This window comes from Diospyros lotus, chromosome 8 (genome assembly GCF_014633365.1).
Source record: "Diospyros lotus cultivar Yz01 chromosome 8, ASM1463336v1, whole genome shotgun sequence".
Classification (NCBI taxonomy): Eukaryota; Viridiplantae; Streptophyta; class Magnoliopsida; order Ericales; family Ebenaceae; genus Diospyros; species Diospyros lotus.
The window spans coordinates 77418-86021 of record NC_068345.1 but is presented as its reverse complement, the minus strand read 5'-3'; the positions used below and the strand labels follow the sequence as shown (position 1 = coordinate 86021).

The following is an 8604-nucleotide window of genomic DNA, read 5'->3' as shown; positions in this document are numbered from 1 at the left end:
AAGAAGAAGAAGCTGAAGATAAAGTCATAGACAAAAGACGAACAAGGAAAGAAAGCAAGCGAGGACGTTGGATGTTGGAAATGATACACCAAGGAGGAAATCCTCGGTGTAATAAAGGGAATAAAGAGAAGGCTGTAAGTCTTCCCCTTGCATCCCATAACAAATTATTAACTGTCTTTCACCCTAACAACGGTCAAACGAAGGCCCAAGGGCACTATTGACATTTGTCATTTTCCCTTTTCCTTTTCCCATATTCTTTATTTAGCCCAATTGTGGAATTACACACTTGCCTTTACCTTTTTTCCATGCATAAACATTCATTAGCCCATTTTAGACATTTTACATTTTATCTCAAATTCATATTAATATTTCAATCATTAATTGCAAATGGGCTCAAGCGCAACCCATTAATCTATCTCAAATAAACTAGGCCCAGTTAAATTAAGGGCCAATGGTTCTTCTTTCAAGTTTCACTTATTTGTATCAATTTTACACTTGGGCCTAACTCAATTCCAAAGCCTAATCCCCTTCATTCACAAATAAAATTCTAAACATATCTCAATGGCCCAATTCATTTAGACTTTTCCCACATTTTTAAATCCCATTTGAATGGGTTCCTAAATTTTTATTTCCACTTACACTTTATTTTATAAAAAAAATATTTTCAATCTTCAATTAACTAAAGCAAAAATTTTGAGCTCATAATAAAATACTCGAAAAATGCCTAGACCCCCTAACAGGTCGTCACAAGATTAAATATGACAGTTTCTACATTAAAGAACCTACAAAACCAATTTCAAATAAAGATATTATTGAAAATATTTTACAATGTTTACCATCGAAATGACATCCAAAGGTTATGGCAATTCAAGAAGCTTAAGATCTTGAGAAGCTTTTATTGGAAGAACTTCTTGACTCACTCATGATAGTTTTGAGTCAACTCATGATAGTTTTGTAGGAACATGTTTGAGAAGACTGAGAAAAAAAGATGCAAAGAAGGAAGTTAGATGCTTTGGATGTGAAAAGCTTGGCCAACCTGAATAAATAATAAAAGCTTAAGGATAGAAGGAAGAAGGAAAAAATGTTTGCCACGTGGACTGATAAGGATTCATCATCTACTTCATTAGATGAAGAAATCAAAAAAATGTCAAACATTTGCCTTATATCAAAAGATGAATATGAGGTAAGTGATTATGACTATTATTTAGATTTAAGTGATGATAAAAATAATTCTATTTTTAGAAAGTTGCGTGAAAAATTGCTTGTTGAGTTAGAAAAATTTAGGGAGAAATGCAAAAGATGAACTGAAATCAGTTACAAAAAAATTATGGGTTGTAAAGAAAAATAATTTTGCAAGGGATTAGAATACTAATCTTATGGACTCAAGTGTTTTGTATACCAAATTTTATTTATTATCTGATTGCAATCTGTATGCTTGAAAGCCAACAACTTGATGGACAAACGGTTTATTGACAACGACTGTTCCAAGCATATGACCGGCAATAAAAATTTGTTCAACCAATTGGAGAAGAACAAAGGAGGATATGTGACATTTGGCGACAATTCCAAATGTAAGATCGGAGGTATAAACAACATAGGTATATCATCTCAAACCATTATTTATAGTGTTATTATGTAAATTGTTAAAAACATAACTTGTTTAGTATTAGTCAATTATGTGATAAAGACTAGAATGTTATTTTTAATAAATGATATATCATGTAACAGACAAATTCACAAATAATGAGATATTCACTGGTAAAAGAAATGGAAATGAACATCGAAAAAAAATTAAGATTAACTTAGTGGATAATAAAGGAACCCCCAAATATCTCATGGACAATGAACCCCTCGTAAAACCTCATTTTGAATAAAGCTCCTCCCTTAAAGTCTCGTAAGCACGAGAGATAAAACAATATCTCTTTGAGTGATTTGCCTGAAAACCTAATAATGCAAACGAGACTTTAAAATACTAACAAAGGAAGGGTCCCTATGAGAAAATAATAGCAAATCATCTATAAACATGAGTATTATCATACGCATTTGCTCACATCTCTTATGAATTTGAAAATCAATAATCTGAGTATAGTGACGCACAATACGTTACAAGACCTGTATGAACAAGAAAAATAAGTAGGGCGACAAAATGATCTATTTGCTTTAAACCTTGGTCTCTAACAAAAAAACCATGCAACTTTCCATTAATATTAACAAAACACTAGAATACATTCTTTAATCCAATATTGTAACTGAGGCGGGAAATTTATCAAATGATTATTTATTATTTTGATAAAGTATATGACATATAGAGGATTTACAATGGGTTTTTCATAAACTACATGTTATTTGGATATAATTTTTTTTACAAAAGCACAATAATACAAAAATAGTAGAAAGTTAGGAAGAAAAAATCAAAGCTTCTTTTTTGAGGAGTCATAATAGAGTGTTTTAAAACACTACTTATTTATTAGTTTGATAGGATTTTTTGTACCAAGTTATATAATAATACAAGTAGCACTAGGAAAAAATCTAAAAAAAACAATCTTTTAGGAGTGATAATTGGGTTTTTAAACAAGTGCCTGTGATTTTAAAATGATTTTTTGAACAAAGCCATATAGTAATACAAAAAAACATTAGCAAAATTCTAAAAATATTGGAGGATTTATAATGATTTATTTAAAAAAAGAACTTATTTTTATATGATTTTTTGATAAAACCATATAATAATACAAGGAGGACTAGAAAAAAAATTTAAATTTTTTTGAGGAGTGGTAATATATATATATATATATATTCAAAAATTACTTATTATTTTAGTATGATCTTTTACGCAAAGCCATATAATATCTAGAAATATAAGAAAAAATCTAAAATATTTGAAAATTTTACATGACTAGAAAAAAGTTTGAAATTTTTTTGAATAGTCATAGTGAGGTTTTTTTTTAATATTATTATTTTATGTAATTTCTTGCAAAAAGCCATTTAATAATACATGAAACACCAGAAAAAATTTAAAATGTTTTTGAAGAGTCAAAATGGGTTTTTTAAAAAATTACTTGTTACTTTGATATGATTTTTTTTGCACAATATCATGTAATAATATAAGAAGCACTTGAGAAAAAAATCTAAAAAATTTTTAAGGAGTCATAATGAAATTTTTTCTAAAAGTTATTATTATTTTGATATGATTTTTTGCCCCAATCCATATAATAATAGAAGAAACATTAGGAATAAATGGCCAAAAAAATTATGATGAGTTCATAATGGAAGATTTAAAAAAATGTACCTTGTAATTTTGATATAATTTATTAGATAAAGCCATAAAATAATACAAAGCATTAGGAAAAAGATTCAAAAAATTCTTGACAAGTCACAATGGGATTTATTAAAAAATTACAGTTTATTTTGATATAATTTTTTAAATAAAGTCATTTAATAAGAAGAAAAACTAATTTTTTTTAGAGTTATAATCATATTTAAAAAAAACTACTTATTATTTTGTTATAAGTTTTTAAACAAACCCATATAATAATACAAGAAACACTAGGAAAAATTTCAAAAAAAATTGAGTAATCACAATGGGGTTTATTAAAAGATTACTTATTATTTTGATATGATTTTTAAGACAAGGATCATACAACAATACACGAAAAAAAATCTCCAAACACACGCACGATTGCCTCCTCAAAGGTCTCTCCAAAATTGAAATAGGTTCAACACAAAGGATAGGGGCGCCTTAAGCAAAATGTTCAGTTACACCAAACTTCAATAAGAACCTCTTCTGATTGCAGTCTAGCATTTCACTAAGGCTACAACGTACATTCCTCTGTTTCAAAAGTTTTTGCCTCCACTCCAACCTCTTCTCGAAACCATGCTTGAAAAAGTAAGGGTAATCAGTTACTTCTTCTATTCGTCTTTCCATCACCTCTACCAAAAACTTGATCTGTGGTTCTAAAGAGTAATTGATGCTTTTGATCAGAATAGGTGGGTAACTAGTCACCAGAGCTGTTATTTGTCCACCTCCAAATCCACATTTCTTTAAGTAATCAACATTAGGTCTTAGAACCTTCTTAACATCTCTACACAAAACCTAGGTGTAGTTTATTGCAACTGTTTGAAGATTTACTTTTGGTCAGGCCTATAGATTTTAGAAATTCCAAAGTCGGCTGTAGCCTTTTATCTACACTATAACCAATAATGAATGGATTTTTCACCAGAACTTTACCAATCATCCCTTCTTCGTGCAGGCCAAGCCTAGCAAGAAAGTTCACAATTTGTGAAATCTTTGATTCAATGTTGTAGTTAATGATTCTCAGATTGAGCAGAAGCATCTTACCAAGTTGCTTTTTAGGCACCCCAAGAGCTTGAAAAAAAGCTAGGAGAGGACATAACTTCTCTTCCACACTGTGCTACAAGATGTGAGGAAATTTGGTAATAGCAGAAGCAACTTGGCTGGGTCTTGTTCCCAATGTTGTAAGGCATTGGTAAGTGGGGATAAGCTTTTTTTCCAAATTGATGGTAAGCATTTTGGGGCACTTTACTACAACAGAAGGAAGCTTCCGCTCTTTGGATGCCAATGCTTCTCAAGTAGTCCCAGTTTTCACAGGCTCTTTCCTTTTGCACACCCTCGAGATGCTTGCACTTTTTGAACATTTCATTAATACTTTTATCGTCAAAACCTCTGTTCTTGAAGAACCACGTAATGCCATTGCTATTGCTATTGGCAATTTCCAATTTTCCTGATAAGATATTAACTAAATTCAACCAATGTAATAAATTCAATTTTCAGAATTTTAAATGGTAGAATCAAACATGAAAATGTTATGCAACCTACAAGACAAAGACGAGGAATATAGCATCTAAAAGCATATGATATTATATCCAAAAACAAAACCAGCCTATCCATGATGTAGAACTAGTATGAAGGTAGGAGAAGTTTAAGGAGAAGAGGAACAGAAATGAGAGAGAGGTAGGGCATGACGAGGAGAGAAACACCTAATATCCAATATTTGACTCCAAAATCCAACTCTGACACCATCCAAATGTAGTAGGGTATTTACATATAAACTTGTATAACAAAACAAGGAAATCATCACAAGAAGCAAAGGACATACTTATGCAAGGAAGAAACAAGGGAAAAAAAATCAAAATCTTATACACAATGGATATGCTGGAAGTAATGAGATGCCGAACAATGCAAAGTTGCCAAGCAAGTTGGCCCACACAAATTTAATGTCTTAAAATTAGTGCATCACTTCAAATCCTGACCTATGTAGGATAAAATAGTGAATGTTCTCTTCATAATTGAAACTTTATCATCATGTGGACAATTTTTCAATGAATTCATTCGTGCAAAGGGGCTTGTGCACTTAGGAAACTCTTTTACTAGATATCCCCAGAAGTTAGCTAAAAAATCCTCCTGAATTGGAAGACTCTCTCAGATCTTAATCTAATATACTCATGCCATGGTAAAAGTGGTGGAAAGTGAGACATGCTCTTTAATCTGGATAACAAGCAGGCAACAAAACTAATACACACAAAAAGCACCAAAAAACAAGATCTTCCCTTTTTTTTTTTTTTTTTTGCTAACAAGGTCTTCCTTTTATGACTTGTATAGTCACAAAGTCTTATCTTAAATAAAGAAATAAAAGAAAATAATAAAATTCAAAAGTATGTATGTCTGAGGTATGCTTCTGTTAAGGAGTGATTCATCTTACTCGGACTATAGGAGGTAGGTGCATGCTCTTTGCACGAATTCAAAGCCATGAGCATCTGTCACACGTCCTGGTCTTGGATTATTCACGGTTTTGTAGGGTGTATCCTTATCCCCCTATTTGTTCAGTGTTTAGTTTGACATATGGTTTTTTACAAGCAACCATATATGCATCCTGGTACAAAGGATTGTCTTATATATATTGTTAGCCATGATTTCTTCCTTGTTTCATGAAGTATCTTCATTAGGGAATGGAGAGGTCCCATTGATATGTCACATCTTTCATTTTCACTTTTCAATTATTGGAAAATATACATTTAACCCAATAAAAGAACACTCGACTCCAAACGAACCGTTGATCTGTCATTCATGCGGACCTTCATGAAAGCAAGAAAAGGAAGGGAAAAAAAAGACATAGAAAGCCTGTCACGATAAAAGTAAAACTTAAGAAAAATATTTTATATAAGCTATTTCAATAAAATTCAAAACAGAGGTAAAGAAACAACAGGATAATATGGAAGTCAAACAAACGCTAACAGGAGTGCTTCCTTTGATAAGGAATCGTGCTTACCCGAACTGGAAGAGGTAGGAACATCTTTTTGCCAATTTGAGGCCATGAGTAGCTATTAATCATAAAGAGGCGAAAACGAAATTTGAATGTTAAATCCTCAAGATGTCCACCAAAAAAAACCCTTTAAAATAGGGATTCTAATGAAACGGTCTATGCATAAGAAGAATGATGCCAAAAAGCTAGATCAGGACCTAGAGGGATCCTAGATTTTGCCGCGACTAAAAGAATAGATTGAGAATTTTACCTAGTAAAAGAGAAGGAACAGATTTGGAGATATAGAATCGACGGCTTGGGTAAGCTCTAGACGCACTTAACTAACAGTACAGAAGTTTTCCAATCCACAGTCTCTGGCAAAAGTTTTCATATTCGAGATTTTGAACCGATCTAAAACCCTATCCCCCACTAAGCTGTGAGAATGGGTACAAAAAAACATAGACTTTAGTGGGGATATGCTGATTGTTTCGACGGGCCATCATAGTTTAGAAGAACAAACGAGTACACTGGTCTTCTTCCGCAAACCATCTGACCCGCACTTGGAGGCGAACAAAGTTAGATTCTTATGCCAAAATAGCCATATAGTCTTAGCTCAATTCCAAGTCTTGCAAGTTAACCAAGATATCCTGTTGCACCTCGACCAATTTGCCCCGGAGATCCATGACTCTATCTGAAACATGGCCTCGAGAGCTATTGAGAAGCTTTATGATGCTCTTAACAGCCTTGAGCTTTCGCACAAAGCCTAAACATGGGAACTCCGCTAACTCTCATAGCCTAGCTAGCAGTTACTTTGTTAAGAAACAAAGGATGGTCTGTTAGGTGGTTAAGGAAGTGGAAAATGGACCTCATTAGACCTACGATTATCAGATAAACTCACTACAATATAGGACGCTGGTTGGAGATTCCCAGTCGTAGGAAAGAAGCCTTGCTTTCAGGATAGCGAGAGAGCTAACCATCATTAACCAGGGCTCTATTCAACTTCCGAAAAATGTAATTCTCCCCTTACCTTTTATTATTCCACATCAGGGTTGGACCGCTATACACCAAATCCTAGAGCGAAACATCAGTGTAAAAACGTTGGAATATGTGCATGCCTCACATAATAGAGGAACCATGAGTCATCAAAAATAGACAAGCCCACATTCGTCATAGAAGACCTCAATCTCTCTTGATCCACCTCCTCATTCCTAGCATATATACATGATAAGAAAAAGAAGGAAGGGACAAGATAACTCGACACTCGAAAATGAAGGAACTGATCAAAATTACTTAACATGGCTAGATTAAGGATCAACGGATCATAACTGATCCAAATACACCGACCCTCACATACATGATAGTTAAACATCCAATCCCAAAAAGTCATGATCAAGCAAGAAATATCACTAGTGTGAACCTCCTGGACTCGAGTTTCCAAAAGCACCACAAGAGAAAGCATAAGTTGAGCAATGAAAGATTGGACTTCCCACTACTTCGGGGCTTGATTGTTCCCCTGTACATTCCATGAGACAATCTACATCATGGAGAATTCAGAGACATGGAATCTCGGCTCGTGGACCCCTTGATCTGCGTGGGTCGACTGCCAGACAGAGATTGCATCAACACTGCCTCCTCTATCCCATCTCAATTGTCCACCGAACCATCCCAATGAACCTTCATTCCTAGCCAACTGTCATTTTGAGCCACTGTCCACAAACCCTTATCATCACGATCTCCAACTTCCCCACCCATCAGAGCCACCCCGTAAACATTGCCTTGTAAGCTAACTTGGTTATCCATCGCCATTTCTGTATGTTAATCCTCCACTTCCTTTCGATGGCAAGCTAACTTGGCCTACCTTCGCTCTATTGTTTATATATGTCATATATACATATAATATGCGTGTTTATATACATGAATATATGTATCATTATTTATGTGTATGTATAGGTATACGTATATGTGTGTGTATGCATATGTACATGGATATGTATATGTATTATTACATTCATATATATCTCTATATTAAAAAAATCAAACAAAATCTATTAACAACCCAAATAAAAAAAATACAATTTGGGGAGAAGAAAGTGGTTACTGATGGACATAACGTATAGATATATTTCCTATTATGGCCATCATCACCAATATTGATCTTCTAGGTTGGCTTTTGTAAGAGAGAAGAAAGTGGTTACTGGCCTTGAAGGCACACGTCAAATGATTGATTTATGATAAGTTGAAATTTGCATTAGTATATCGTGTGTTCGATTCCTTGCTCTACCAAGTGAGACAAAGGCTCCACCGACAATTTACCTCTTCTGCCGAAATCGAGAGCACTAGCAGCGGG

At 33.6% G+C, this 8604-nt stretch overlaps 1 pseudogene; it reads right to left on the bottom strand.

Annotated features, from left to right (window-relative positions):
* Window positions 1-3689: 3689 nt before the first annotated feature.
* LOC127807604 (transcription termination factor MTERF6, chloroplastic/mitochondrial-like) lies at window positions 3690-8063 on the bottom strand (annotated as a pseudogene).
* Window positions 8064-8604: the final 541 nt, after the last annotated feature.